Below are 16,943 nucleotides of genomic sequence, written 5' to 3'. Positions count from 1 at the left end.
TTCCTGAGGTGACTATCAGCCCATTGAACCACGTTGAATGCTCCTTCCATGGCTAACAAATCCTGGCGTTGGACTTGAACCCGAAGCTTCTGGTCCAGCAGCAGGGACGCTAATACAGTGCCACAAGCCCCTTGTCAGATCATTGCTCTCTGCACATCATGCACACTAACAAATAGGGGACTAATGCCACCACGTTTGGACCTGAAAAATGTCCATTCTACCTCATGTTACCCTGGAATGGTAACGTATCCCACAAATTTGAACAACAGATAAAGCTAGCTGTTTCTTACTGCTGTTGTGCAGTGGCACACAAGTGATGTTTTCCAATAATAAGATGCTGCCGCCAAGCTAAAAATTCATTCTGGCTGCTACACAGTTAATAAAGTGGTATGTGAATTTCAGTGCCAGTGTGATGCTAGATACGCATACCATATATTTCAATGACTAGCATGGATTGTATCAAACAGCACATCCCTTTGGCTGTTGTCAATAAGAGGTCTCACAACACGAGGTTAAAGTCCAACAGGTTTATTTGGTATCACGAGCTTTTGGAGCGCTGCTCCTGCATCAGGCTGTTCTCAACAGGCACAGCACTGACTGTAATCAACTAACCTATTCCTGCAAAACTCAGAATATAATGTCTAATGTTAGATGTGAATCCACAATTGGGTAGCATTTACTGAGCACTCCCCAGAATCACAGTAATAACGAATTTAAGATGACCAGTCAGGTTCACATGGAGCTACGTATATTAATATATAGGGGCCTGTCATCTGCAGGCAAAAGGAATATGTCCATATATTACACAAAAGTGTGGAGGACAATAACTCCCAAGTGCATTTGCCATGACAATGTCTCAACCAACCAGAGCCTACTTGCCAACCAATCAACACACCTCTTCTCATGCAGTATAAATTGTTGTTCCCTTTGAAATTTGTTGTGTCTATTCTGATGAGTGCTAGATGAAAAGCTTCAACAGCATGCCTCTTTTTTCAGCCATTCTTAAGATTATCTCTCCTAATTGTTCATTTATTAGTTTAAAGTTTATTTAGTAATATCACAAGTAGGCTTACATTAACACTGTAATGAAGTTACTGTGAAAATCCCCTAGTCACCAGGTTCACTGAGGGAGAATTCAGCATGGCCAATGCACCTTACCAGCACATCTTTTGGGCTGTGGGAGGAAACCAGAGCACCCGGGGGAGACCTAATCAAATACATGAGTAGGATGGGAATAGAGGGATATGGTCCTGGGAAGGGCAGGGGGTTTTAGTTCAGTAGGGCAGCATGGTCAGTGCAGGCTTGGAGGGCCGAAGGGCCTGTTCCTGTGCTGTAATTTTCTTTGTTCTTTTTAAACCCATGCAGACACGGGGAGAACATGCAGACTCCGCACAGACCGGGATTCGAATCCAGATCCCTGGTGCTGTGAGGCAGCAATATGTTCACCGATTTGTAGAGGGAGTGGTTTGTGTGTGTGTGTGTGTGTGTGTGTGTGAGACGCGTGCGTGTATATACATATAAACTGTACTACAACCTGCACTTTCAACTTCTGAGAGGCAAGGATAAGGAAGAAAGCACACAAAATAATTCAGAGCTACAATCTAGATTCTAAGTAATTCAATTTTAAATTCAGCAGCCGGCTTAAGGCTAACAAAAACTGAATTTCAGCATTTTAAGAGTCCCTAGCAAATATATATATATAAAGAGAGAGAGACCCTATATTTCCAGATGCTGTGTGGATCATTTTCATGAGGTTTTTGGAAGTAGTTTTCAAAACATAGCTTATATTGTGGGGGAGAGAGAGGGAGAGAGAGAGAAAAAAATTATTGGAATTTGGAAGCTCAGAATACAAGACCTTGTACAAAATACTTTGTATGAAATATTAAAAAGAATACCAGTAAAATAATGTGTCTTCAAACCCTTCTACCAGTCCCAGCGATCAGATTGAAGCATGTCACATTCACAAAACTGCCCTTGTTTTAATGTGGTTTGTACCTAATTTTTAAATATTACTAAAATGATTTATATTTGTAGCTGTATCATGCGCTATTCTCAAGCAGAATCTATCCAAAACAGATTCATTTAAAAGTTAAAATATTTTTGATCAACATCAAATCAGTGATTTTTTATTTCAATGCACCTGCAGGAAGGGCAGTAGCAGGTCTTGTGGTGCAGTGAGTAGCACCCCTGGTTCTGAGCCAGAAGATCCAGATTCAAGTCCAGAATTTAATGGCCATGGATGGTGAATTCATAATGTGCTCAAAAAGATTGATTATTGGCTTAAAAATCTTTTCAATACACCTATGGTAGGCAGTAAGAGCAGGAGAGACTTCTGGCCAGCCACGTTTGATGTGGAATGGCGCCCCTCAAACGATAGCCTCTGGCAACTGTCTAGCAACCTGCTCCAGGAAAAACTAGTTGTGGAAACAGATATAAGCACCTGTTTGGCTAGCTCATGCGTCACTGGACGTGAGAAAGCCATCCTAAGTAGGAATGGCAAGAGAGAGAAAAATTAAAGAAATTGACATGCAGTTGTGAAAAAAAATAAACCTTTCTTGTCCTAGTTCTGTACAGTTTAGTCAAGTGTTCCGGTGTTTGTTTTTGTAGCTCAAGAACTCAACAGAGAGTATTCCTTATCTGGAAAGCAACTTGTTCTGGCGCAGCTAGAATAATTGGATGGTGACCTGAAATGGATTTTAAAGTGGATTCTGGATTTACTATTGGTTTCAGACGTTCAAAGAGAAAAGATCACCGACTCATCATTTCTGGAATTGGCTTGAAGAAAAAGATCAAAATCTGTGAGGAGAAATACAAGAAAATCAAAGCTTTTTCTCCCCAAATGTCATATTGAAAGCATCCACCCTTTAAATAATTGTTTAACATCACTGGCTCAACTTTACGTGATGAATTTGATCTTAAAAGTTTGACAAATCTTTTAATTGCTTTTTAAACGCAAGATGACACAAACATAGATCCAAGAACAGCTTCCTTTCCTATTTGGCATGATTATGACAAAAATGGCTCTCAGTTTTCAAGCTTTTTCCCTTACCCAAACAAAAAGATATCTATTAAGCACATTTTTAACACAAGCATTGCTCCTTTCAATGGAGGCTGAAAAATGTGATTGATGCAAGAATGCCAAAATCAAATCATAGATACTTTGAAGAGGACAGTGTACATCTTATGCTATGATCTATCTCCAACATGTAACCACAAGACCAAGCTGAGCTCTGTGGGAGCCAGTGCAGTGTGAATCTTGTCACCGTGCTTGCTTACGGCTTTGAGCATCTAAGAGCTTGTGCGCTCCTGAGATGAGGCTTTCTCTTCCATGCAGCCCGTGTCAGGCTTCTCAAAACCTCAGCAAAGAGCATTCAGTGACCCGGTATGGATGTGTGCAGTTGGATTCTGGATTCACAAGTTGACATCTCCAGCATCAGAATTCAACCTCAGTGTTCTTATTTCAGTTTTTACTTTCCGTTGTAAATAAAGGATGGTTGATGATATTTTCTGAAGCCCAACCACTTCAGAGCAGAAATTACAGAACTGGACATTTGAATTAACAGCGGAAATGCAATGATTACTCAACATTTTCAGGAACCCTGTTCAACCTCCAAATCCTCTGATAATATAATCTACCCTCACTTTTTGCACAAAAAGCACATATTGCCAGCAATGGTAGACAGAGTGCTGAACTCAATTCAAATTCTTTATACGAGTTGGATTTTTGAATTGGTATCATTTTTGCTGGGATAGCGTCATGCATGAATGACATAGAGATAGTTCCACAGCATAGTGATATGCTTCCATGTGACATGAGCCCTTCAGCATCACTTGCCAAACACAGAAAGTACTTCCCAAATGCTTTCAATTTTAATGAAGTCAATGAGCCTTTATATAGAGATTGGAGGATAAAGCTCACTCATTAATTATATGAACACAGGTAATCTGTCAGAGAACTGCCCCTTATGGGTCCACTGTTAAATTAAACATACTTTGGGAGTAATTTTATCTCACACTGTTGTAATACAGTTGATAGCAATTTGGTCATTGGTTTGGTACTTTTTATTTTTCATTGAAGGCAATTTTTAACGATTTACATCACCTGCAAAACTGGGAAGTGGCCCCGTATGTCACTGGACAGTCAGGGAGGGCACCCCCAGTCAGAAGGGGGCTTCAGAGGAAGCCCCATCCCCCCTGCATCTTCCTGCTTGAGATCCATCATCTGCTTGCCAGCTTTAAGATTGAGGCTGGGCGGGAAACAGCCTTTAAGTGGTTACTGAAAGAAAGGGACGGTGTCCCCTCTGAGACCCTGCCCACCCCAGTGTAAAATCGGGGCGGGGCAGACAGCAACCCGAAGGGTCTATTCAATTTCACCATCCTACCCCCCCTCAGAAACTGCCAGGGGAGTGGGAGGGGGAGTGTAAAATTCTGGCCTTTATTCATAACACTGTAATCTGAATGAGTCGCGACCTGATTAGCAACTTGCACATCAATTAAACACATTTTTAAATGAAGCCATGAACATAGAAAAATGGCCTCAGGTGTTTCACAGAGACATAATCAGAGAAAAATGGACACCAAGCCAAGGAGCAAGCATTAGGAAAATTAACCAAAAGCTTGTTCAATAGAGCCCAAATGCAGAAGTAAAGCCAATATTTTCACATTGCTAATGATCATTTCTCTTATGTTTGTACTGTCAGCGCTGATCATCCCCCCATGAAGTAGAGATTTATTAAAGGAATGGTTTTCAAGTGCATAGGGAGAGCTGTAAATGGTGCAAAAATGGCTAAGATCAATTTTTATTATGGAGATGAAATACATTTCAGATAAATATTTCATTGATAACAACCTGAATGTTGAAAATTGCAGATTGAAGATTTCTCGTGGCTTTCACAAAAATGGTCAAATCTGTGAATTTTGAAACAAGTTTAGATTACCATGACCAAGCTTCAGGTAGACTGTTGGATTTAGGGAATTGAACAATTGATGCACTACTGATGTAATTCCATGTTTAATTCTGGTCTAAGGTAGCATGGAGGTAAAATTTGATAGGCATGACTTTACAGATTGCCCTTCTCAACCACAATATTTGCTAAATATGCCACTGACAGGTTTTTGGCAGAACATTAATGCAGCATCAAATTGTATTTTCATCATAAAAGCAGAAAATACTGGAAATACTCAGCTGGTCAGGCAACATCTGTGGAAAGAGAAATAAAGTTAATGGGCAGGATTTTCTGACCATTCCTGCTGATGGCGACTCAACCCCCCCCCCCCCCCCCCCCCCCACACCCCCCCGCCCCCCCAATCCCAACAGCCCAATGGGTTGCAGCGGAAGGTGCAAACTATGGGAAACCCTGTTGACAGAAGATCCCACAGCTGGCCAATGGCAGTTCCCTCCACTGCTGCAAAACGCCCTGTGAGGGGCAGGGGGAATCCCTCCTACTGTTTCAGTGTTAAGTATTTCCACTATTTCCTTTCTAATTCAATTTTGAGTATTTTGTTTCTATATATTTATTACATTGAAAGGAGGCTGTGTTCAGATCATTTATGTCAACAGCTGTTGGTTTTGTATTTTTTGCAATAACCCCAACACGCTGCATAATTATCAGCTCATTGTGATTCACATGAGATTCTGGGTGGAATTTTCCTATATTTTTCCAAAGTGTCAGGCTTGGACTGAAAACCAGCGTGGAACTCTCCAGCTGCACAGACCAGTTTTCACTCCAGATGCTGAGCCTCACTGAGTAAAAAACATGAGTGGGCGGGGTTTATACCATCACGCTGACAGGGTGGCTTGATAAAACTGGCTAGGCCGGCTTCTTAGAGATCAGGGTGCCATTGTTAAGAGCACCCCTATCAATACAGAAACTGAACGGTTCCCACCCCCCAAGACAAGTGTTGGGACCCCCTCTACAGTCATTGGGTGATCCCCCTTTCACCATCACTTCCCTTACAACCACCGGGTGACCCCCCCTTTCACACCCATCCCCCTTCCAGACATCGGATTATCCTGGAATCTTCCAACCCTCGGGCATGGTGAGAACCTGGGGATAATCATTACTACTCTCCACTAGCGGAGATCAGGTATTGGGGGAAGGGGGGGGCATTGAAACCCCTGGATGACTGGGGCATGGGTGGGCAGTGTCCACCTGGCACACCCGTTGGGCACTGCCAGGTGGACACTGCCAGTATACCAAAGGCTGTGCCAATGGGCGGGGGGGCTATGGGGGTGGGGCCTGAGTGGGAGTCATGAAGGGGTGGGCAGAACCAGCATGCAACTCACCACTCTCCCAAAAACTGACAAAGTGTGGGACAATTACGGTCTGGTTTGTGCAGAACAGACTGGCATGGATTGCTCTGGTTTTCTCGCCTTTATGATACTTAGTCACTCTTTGGGAAAATTTGGTCCTAGATGTTTCAAATAAGTAAAGAAATACTTCATAATAATTTGGTCAAAGACACAGTTCTACTTATGTCCTTTCTACAGTTCAGAAGTGGAATAACAGCTAACCACGGAAGTAGTTTACAGAACAAAAGGGAATAATTTGGCTGATTATGCCCACACAGCTCTTTGCAACACAATCCAAAATACTGGAGGGTGATTCTTCCAGCCCGCTGTGCTGCTTTTGTATTCATGATGTGGAGATGCCGGCGTTGGACTGGGGTAAACACAGTAAGAAGTCACACAACACCAGGTTAAAGTCCAACAGGTTTATTTGGTAGCAAAAGCCACTAGCTTTCGGAGCCAGCTTTTGTAGCACAGCGGGCCAGGAGGCTCTAGCAGATGCCATTTTGTGGGCTCCTCGCTGGGCGTCCAGACCTCGGTGCGACTCCGGCAGTTGGATTTCCGGCACCGTCAGTTCCGCGCCAGAAATCGGTGTGGAGCTGTATAATATATACAGGCCCTCATTTGAATATGTTTTAAATAGCATTAGTGGGCCCAGGACTGAAATCTCCAGGCCCAGTAGCCTCTCTCTCTCCCCCGCAACCCAGAAAATTTCACTCCAGCAGGGTTTACTACAGCTCCCCACTTCCGGGGAGCTGGTGGCCCGACCCCACTGGAGTGAAGGGGGGGCATTCAAGGCTACCAGAGGGTTGGGCACTGGGGAGGCATGGGTTTCCTGGTACTGCCCAAGGGACAAAGTGCCAATGCCCGGGGCACCTTGGCACTGCCCATCAGGCATCAGGGTCTGATGGGACAGGGCCTCTAGGGGGGGTGATCGGTGAGGGTGGGGGTCCTGCTGCCACTGCAGTCGGAATCGCGAGGGAGGGAGGCCAGCGATCGGGGCTGGCCATTGGGGTGGAGAGGGACAGCCTGCTTTGGAGGGGGGGCGGGGCGGTCAGGGCTGCAGGGGGAGGGGTCGTGGAATTCAGGGCTGGCTGGGGGTTGGGGGGGGGGGGGGGAGGTTGAGGCTGGACCAGGCATGTTCGGGGGGCCAGAGATCGGATCATGGGGGGGGGGGGGGGGTCACATGGCCAGCGATCAGGGGTTGTGAAGCTGGCCAGCAGTCAGGAGGGCGGCAGATAAGGGCCACTGTGCATGCGCCAATCTCGGCTCTAACAGATCAGCACATGCGCAGTGGCCCGCTCAGCGCTTGGCTGCCGGCCTCTCCAACGGGAATAGGCCCAGCCCCCCGCTTTTTGGACTGATTCATGCCAGTGCACTCAGCTGTGCACAGAGTGTGGGAGATGCATTTTGAAACTCCCACTGAAAAAACAGCGTAATTTACTCCAGTTTTTACGCAAATTCGATACTTAGAATTTTTTGGGGAGAATCGCCCCCACTCTCTCCCATTCCCTTGTATAATCTTTAATTTTAAATGTTTATCTTCCCTTAAATATGCAATGGTCTTTGCCTCAACTGTTTCCAATGGCAAAGCATTTCACACTCCATCAAAATACTTCTCCCTCTGGAAAACTGAACATATGACTGCAAAGATCCTCTCAAGCTCTGTTTGGTGCAAAATAGGATACAATTAACAGTTAGTGCAACTTTAAATCAGTTAACTTCGTGCAACTTTAAATCAGCGGTAGGATTCTTGCTTCTGGCTTCAAGCCCAATTTCAGGATTTAGGATTGTAATCTAAACTGACACTTTATTACAGTACTGAGGGAATGCTGCATTGACAAGAGTGCTGGTTTTGGGTATATGTTTGTATCGACTACACTCCCTCTTTGCATGATAGCATTTCACCATGTGGGAAGTTTCGCTATATCTCGTCAACATTAAGAGCATTCAAATGGTTATTGGATAAACATATGGATGATATTGGAATAGTGTAGGTTAGATGGGCTTTAGATTGGTTTCACTGGTCGGCGCAACATCGAGGGCCGAAGGGCCTGTACTGCACTGTAATGTTCTATGTTCTATATGAAGAGTTGACTGATTTGACATTACTAATTAGCAGTTTATTGAATTAGTAAAAACATATTTAAATTTAGTAGCAAAATAAACATTTGTAGCAGCTCTGGTGGCCTATTTGAGATGTGGAGATGCCGGCGTTGGACTGGGGTAAACACAGTTAGAAGTCTAACAACACCAGGTTAAAGTCCAACAGGATCATCGACACGGATGCCATCATCTCACGTGAGAACACCATCCACCAGGTACATGGTACATACTCTTGCAACTCGGCCAATGTTGTCTACCTGATACGCTGCAGGAAAGGATGTCCCGAGGCATGGTACATTGGGGAAACCATGCAGACACTACGACAACGGATGAATGAACACCGCTCGACAATCACCAGGCAAGACTGTTCTCTTCCTGTTGGGGTGCACTTCAGCGGTCACGGGCATTCAGCCTCTGATCTCCGGGTAAGCGTTCTCCAAGGCGGCCTTCACGACACACGACAGCACAGTCGCTGAGCAGAGACTGATAGCCAGGTTCCACACACATGAGGACGGCCTCAACCGGGATCTTGGGTTCATGTCACACTATCTGTAACCCCACAACTTGCCTGGATGTGCAAAATCTCACTAGCTGTCCTGTCTGGAGACAATACACATCTCTTTAACCTGTGCTTAATGCTCCCTCCACTCACATTGTTTGTACCTTTAAGACTTGATTAGCTGTAAAGATTCACATTCCAATCATTATTCATGTAAATTGAGTTTGTGTCTTTGTGCCCTGTTTGTGATCAGAACTCCCACCCACCTGACGAAGGAACAGCCTGTTCCGAAAGCTAGTGGCTTTTGCTACCAAATAAACCTGTTGGACTTTAACCTGGTGTTGTTAGACTTCTTACTGGGCCTATTTGAGTACAGAGTGCTGTGAGCCACATGATAGCAAACTTTCACCATCATTTTAGAGAAAACTACGTAACAGTGAAAATAATGACTTCTCCAATGGGGTTTAGATCTCCTTTAACTTGTTATTGCACAACACATTAACACACCCATACTAGGCAACACATGAACACACTTGTCACTGTGCAGCACATTAACACACTGCCAAAGTGATACAAACACTAATAATGAATTTTCATGGGAAAACAGTTCAGAAATCACCAGAACATATTTTGCCTCAACAGAGCAATTCATTTATAATCATTAAGGACAAAAACCTCAATCAACCCAACTACTTGTAGGTATGGCATTTCCAATTTCCAGCTAATTCCAAGGCAAGATCAAGATCAAATAGGTTGCCTTGACCCTTTGGCCTGCACTGATCCCAACACCAGTACTTCAGGACGAGAAACCTCGCTGTAAAAATTTAAAAGCTCCCACAAGTATTGTGCAATCAAAATGCGCAATGACTTTCTGAAGTATATACACTCCTTTAATTAATTAAGAAAATAAATACAAAATAAACAAGATACTTTTTTTAAAAATCCATACATTTCACTTATAATAAAAGGGAATTGACAAAGATAGCCTTGAATAATGTTTAGATTCACTATCCAACTATACGATATTAAGCTAACAGTTAACCAGAATTAGTATATTAAAGGATTAGTTGCTATTGCCCTGAGCCTTGAGACAGTATCTTTCTGTAAAATATCCTTTGAATCATACACTTGTGAAATTATACGAAAATCTTTCTGTAGTTTAGTTAATCATCAGATACAAGCTGTAAAATTAATTAATTCTGTAAAGATTCATGAGCAGGCCCTTGGGAAAACATTTGCCATAAAAATGTCTTGTGCCTAAAAGCTCCAAGAGCATTTAGAAATTCAACTGTTGGGGATCATTGACCCAGGCACGGTTAATCCACACCCAGTCCTGTTTAGCACTCCAGGCCATATATTACAACATGCTCTAACGGGTTCAGTAAAGCTTGTGGAACTGGACAGGGCAGAGCATCATTGGTGTTCACAGAAGTGACAGAGCATGGAGTGCCTGTGATGTTCTTCTCATCAGTCCGTAGGCAGATTTCGAAGGACATGCTGGAGAGGCAGATGACTGTGGGAGCTGTTACAAATAGTTTTACAGAGAATCTCTAGGCTGCATGCTTCAGTAACCATGGAAGTAGAGAGAACTTCTTCCCATTTTCAGTTTTCTGCTGAGCTGATTCTACTGTTCCTCTTCATTTGGGGTAGGTTAGCTGTCAGTCTTTTGTACTAAACTTTCTCCACTAACACTTTGGTCTAAAGTTTAGTTTTGACAGTGTAACTGCCTACTGAGGCAATCAGAAACAGACTGGCTTAACTCAATCAACATTGTCTTTATTCCAAAGCACTAAACTGGATTGCTGGAGAGTTATTAGTACTTTATCATCATGTGAGCTGAATACTTTGTGCAGTGTTTGTGTGGAATGATACATAATACTCAAAAACTGCATTTGATCATTGAAAATCAACTTTGCAATTTTTTGATTAATCAATTTTGAAACCAGATTGCTGTCCTGTTTACCACCGACTTGCGTTTAGTTTTAATTGGATGTAAGCTGCTTAACTTCTGAACCTATGAAACAAAAGCAGTACACTGGCATTTTCTTGCAGTAACCATAGTTACAACAGCTAACGGTGTTTGGTAATTACACTACCATAATCCACAACATTTTCTGGATGGATTGAAAGTTGTTTACAGTTATACTATAACTGCATCACTACAAAAAATTACCTGTGCCTATACTTACATATATGGTTTCCTTGAAGATTGAGATTTGAAAATAGTGCGTGTTTGAATTGAGATCTTCAGACAATCAGACTGTTAAGAAATACTTTTCACTTTGTGACGGAGTTTAAGTTCATGAGAAAGAGTAATGTGCAGGTTTATAATTTTAAATCCAGATAAATAGTTAGAAAAGTCACAGCAGATTAATGGTTCTACCTCTGAGATAAATGTAACATGGGGGAATCACAACGTAAAGGGGTTTTTGCTCTTTAGAACTTGCATTGGGCATAATGGTGCAATCTCATCTATTTACTTAAAGCAATGTAACTATCAATCATACTGAAGCAGATTAGCATGGTGACATTAGCACTGAGTATAAGATGCCGGCGTTGGACTGGGGTAAACACAGTAAGAGTTTTAACAACACCAGGTTAAAGTCTAACAGGTTTATTTGGTAGCAAATGGCATTTGCTACCAAATAAACCTGTTGGACTTTAACCTGGTGTTAAAACTCTTACTATAAGTAATACACCAGCTTCAATACTTATCTGGGTGATATTGTTATTCAAAACTTTCCGGCCCTAAATTCACTGGCCCACTGCAAAGAATTCTTGCAATGTAATCTGACTGGGAGTAGTAGTTATTTTAAATTTACTTCTCTAATGAGTCAATCATTTTTATTTGATGATCCTCATTATCATTTTGTAAGAAGATGATAAATATCTTCAATAACAGCGTAAACATTCACCCCTGGTGCATATGGTTGATATCTGACATCATTTAATTAAATCTATGCGTGAGCTTTTATCAGTGAAACAGTTTCAGAAACTGCAGATGACATTTGTAAGAATATAGTATTCTTCTCTCTGAAAGGTTGGCTGACGACAACTCTGACATTGAGTGGGCCAGATGGTAGTGCCAGATGAATTTCACCATTAGAGCTGTTTCTTGTGTGTGCAACCTCTGCCCGTGGTTCAGTCAGCTCCATTTGTTGGTATTAACAACTCCACCTATATCAAGGCCCAGTGATATTTATAAATCCATTCATTTAATCACTGTCTTGGGGGCTGTTGGGTGGGTGGGGCGGAGGGTGGATCAATAATATGGCGAGTTACAGTGTAAATCAGTTGATAAAATTTGCTCAACTTTGTTGAGGTTCAACTGCATTTAGAATGCCAATTTTTGTGAAATTCACAACGGTTTGAATATATTTTTCCCTGTTATGAAAAAGTAGAGGCAATTAATAGTCACTTAACATTGAAAGTGTGGATACTGTTGCAAATGTAGGTACAAACTACAGCTAAATTTAGTCCCTTTGAGGTTGAAAGTTTGGTGGTCTCCATAGCTACTTAAAAACAGTTTTTGTGCAAAAGTAATACTTTTATACCATGAGGGATGTGGGTGGGAGGTGAATTGTTCAAAGATGGCTTTGAATATTCTTAGGGGCTTCATTAGGCAAGAATGCAGTGGGGCTTTCCTATTCTTCTACCTCAAAACACGTCACAGTCTTTCAATTAACTGTTGCCATGGGAAACAGAAGAATCTACCACCACTGAATGCTCAAGACTTCAAACTGCTTTCAGGATAGCTGTGGTGTTTTATATCAAATAAGTGATGGTTAGGTTTTAAATGTTGCTATGTTTGGCTGGTTGTCCAAATTGAGCTTCGATGTGTGTCATTGGATTCCTGCTTCTTGCGTTTTACTGTCTTCAGAATTTATTAATTCTCCAGACACTGGAAAGCAGCGTTGCCTACGGACCTGGTCAAGTCATTACAACAATTCTTCTGTTTGTGGAACGTTGCCTTTAGAACTGCCTAAGGTTCTGGAAGCAATATTCCAAATTTCTCAATGCAATTTGCATTTTAAAGCACAACTCATTGGTGTGGAGCAAGGAAGAGATTATTATTAAGCTGACTGCAGAATTGCAAATGAATTCCCTTTTTATCATTTGCCAAGATAAAGGATTCTGTTTCAGCTGACAATATTCACTGCTGGTTGATTGACTTTCACAAATAAGTATTCAAAAAAAAGTAACAATCCCATTTTCAAATTACCTCATGGTTCATAGCAAAGGAATATTCTCTCTTTTAAATATAAAGATTATGGGATATTATATAAGCTTGTTACTTGACATCTGTAACAACATTTTGGAAGGCATTGTCATTAATGATCCTCAGGTACCGACTACCAAGTCAAGTAAAGCAAGAGATTCTAATGAATAGTACAACATCGGACTTTAGTAACTGAACAAAATGATCTCTCCACTTAGAAACTTGAAATTTTCAAGCTATGCTACAACATCTTTTCTGATATTTACAACTCCTGTATTGGCTCTTGCTAGTAGGTTTGAACACTCACTCAACACAGGCTTTCAGCTCTTAAATGGTTCAGTGGCATACGGCACGTTGTCACACAAATGCTCAGATTGGAAGCTGTTCAAGTTGTCTGAATAGTAATGGCAAGTCTTGGAATAGGTCAACTACCTCGCCTCTGAGAATGATTTGTGACGGAGGGAACCCAAAGATAGAGGGAATAATGAAATTACTTGAAATAGTTTTATCTTATTAAATATTAACAATGCTATACAATTAAGCAACAATAGATCAATTTCCAGTTTAATAAGTCATGAATGAAATTCAATGCTAAAACCCCCCCACTACCCTACCTCTACATATGAGTTAGCCCTTTGATTGGTACTGTTCTCGGCAGAACAGTCCATGCTAGACAAGATATCCTCAATGGCACTCTTTTGATTTTTCTGCATGATGTGGCAGAGGACACTGCATACTGCCTGGTGTGAATCTCTAACAGATGATTTAGCAAAGCCATCAGAACTCTGCCTGTAGGGAACATCTCGCATATATTATTAAATCCTTATATTGTTAAGTATTAAAGAAGTTTGTAGAATACAATGATATCAAACACCAACAGTAAGTTTGAACCTGACTTCTGAAACAGGATTAAAATTTATTGGACAGCTGCTAATGAATATTAAATAGAAGTATAGATACAATGCAGAATGTGTTGAGAATGAATCAGTATTTGCGTTTGTAGTGTCACTTGTTAATGGCAATAGGCATTTGGATTCTCACATCGGTTTAGTACTTCACAAGAAACAGTAAAGCAGAAATAAAATAGGACAAAAACATGCATTAAAATTAAAAGAAAGTTACCATGCAAAGAGGTTCCCGAGAAATTACTCAAATTCCAATACGTGTTTTTGGCTAAAAGTTCAGTTACTTGTTAAACTATTTAAACTAATTTTCACCAATCATCATTCATCCTGTCATGAGTACTTTTTCTGATGAGAGTGGGCATTTCAATGCTTTCATATGGTTTGGGATTGTCTACAACTCTCCACTCAGAGAACTCCATGGAAGAATCCAGATACAAAGCAATTTTACCTAATTCAACTTAAAATGTTCTGTGTTATACATATTCTTCTGAGCATCCACTATTTAAATTTACTTTTCTCTTCTTGGTCCCAGTACATAGACCACATGGACTGGGGTATTGAGTGCAGAAGAATCTCACAACTGGTCCTTCTTCTATGCAGAGTTAATTTCAGTCATGTGGAAGGTAGCAACAACCTTATAATTTGCCTCAGTATCTTTAGGCCAAGATGCATTAATCAGTATCCAATGACCCTCACTGAAAGGTGTTGGTTGAGGTCAACAGCTGACAGTCAAATACAGTAATATACCACCAGCCTCTTGGGTTTACACAGAAGGAAAACACATTTGAGCTATCTGGGTACTTCAGAAATTGTACTCCACCATGAGTTACTATATATTTTGTTTGGAAGAAGACACTAACCTGAGTAGGACAAGGAGCAATACCTACTTAATGGAATATTGAAATAAATTAATCTGATTAAGCAGAATTGGTGAGGACATATTATACAATTACTATGGGTCAGAATTTACTGTACTCACTAAACAAATTCTTGCCCAATGTAATTTCTATGACTAGGACAATATATAAAAAGAGCCTCTGGCACTCTTCTAATCCCATTACAGTGACCAGCAATCATAGCAAAATCAAGCCAAACCAGCTGAAAATTGCTAATGCAAGCACAAACCTTTGTGTCACCATGGATATTTTGAAAAATCTGGTTTCCAGCTTTGGATGAGATAATATATAGCGAATGCTTTCCTAAATCAATGCTCACATTGTAAAAAGCATTGACATCAAAAACGAGTTCAAAGATGTACTGAACTCATTATGTCAAGGGCTTAGGTATATACTATCTCGGGATTTCAGAAATCAAACATATAATGTCTCTGGATTTTCTGGACTCTGGATTAACACCCAAGATGTGCCTTGGGACCCCATGAAAATCCCGACGCGCTGACCTCTAAGGGAATTACCCAGTATTCTGACCACATGAGAAAGGGTAAAAATTGACTCCTCTAATTTACCACTCCAGATATGGCTGGTTATGGTTGTGAATTTAGCGAGGATGTGATTTGCCAATACTGTTAAAAAGTCACAGTTCTGAACCAAAAACATTTAATGGAAATTGAGTAATTTTCAGATTATAAAACATTAGTCAGACAGGTGGAAATATTTTCTCTCAGAAGGTCGAGTGTCTCTGGAAATTTCTTCCTCAAAAGGAAATGGAAGCAGGAGTCTTTGAATATTTTTCAGGCAGAGCTAGATAGATTCTTGATTACCATGGGGGTGAAAGGTTATCAGGGGTAGGCAGGAATGTGGGGTTGAAGTTACAATCAGATCAGCCATGATCTTATTAAATGACAGAACAAACTCGAGGGGTTGTTTGACCTACTCCTGCTCCTAATTCATATGTTCGTTTGTTTTCTGAGTTTAAATCAAAGAACAAGATAAGTTTGTTAAAGTTACTTCCTGAATTAAAAAGAACTAAATTGTGACCATTATTCATGCACAGGAACATTCCCTGGGCCACATACTAGTACAGATGGTAGAATACGAGGATAAACTTAAGGACACCGGGGCGGCACGGTGGCACAGTGGTTAGCACTGCTGCCTCTCAGCGCCAGGGACCTGGGTTCAATTCTGGCCTCGGGTCACTGTCTGTGTGGAGTTTGCATGTTCTCCACGTGTTTGCGTGGGTTTTCTCCGGGTGCTCCGGTTTCCTCCCACACTCTAAAGATGTGCAGGTTAGGTTGATTGGCCATGATAAATTGCCCTTTAGTGTCACGGGGACTAGGAGGGTAAATATGTGGGGTTACGGGGATAGGACCTGGGTGGGATTGTTGTCAGTGCAGGCTCGATGTGCCTAATGGCCTCCTCTGCACTGTAGAGATTCTATGCAGACTTTAGACAGTTTAACGTACATACCTGATTAGTTACCAGAAAAATCTCAACACCAGAGTAACTTTAGAACTGACCTCCCCCCTCCGACTCATCCTGGCCAGCCCTCTAGAACAGTCCTGGCCAACCCCCCAAATCTCTGACTAACCTCAACCACTCGCTAACCCAACTATCCTTCCAGACCTTGCTAACCTACCGACCACTCCACTACTTCTCATGATCTAACCCAACTACTCCTATTAAAACCTGACTACCTCTCACCAGCTGGCTTAACCCCCTAACCAGACTGAGTGACCACTACCTCCCCGACTCAACTCAACTAACCCACTCACCTGGATAACTGACCAGCCATTCTATCCATCTACCACCCTATCCATCTAACACCTCACCCACCAGTCACCATTTACCTCACCCACCTACCCACCCTACCTATTCACTCTATCACCCACGCACCTATTCCCTAACATTCAGCCATTCACTAACACTCACAGTGGAACTTTAAACTTACCTGAGATAAAAGCAAATTATTGCGGATGTTGGAATCTGAAACAAATACAGAAAATTCTGAAAGATCTCAGACAAAGAG

This window comes from Mustelus asterias, chromosome 13, assembly GCF_964213995.1.
Source record: "Mustelus asterias chromosome 13, sMusAst1.hap1.1, whole genome shotgun sequence".
Lineage (NCBI taxonomy): Eukaryota > Metazoa > Chordata > Chondrichthyes > Carcharhiniformes > Triakidae > Mustelus > Mustelus asterias.
Note: the sequence above shows the minus strand (reverse complement) of the source record.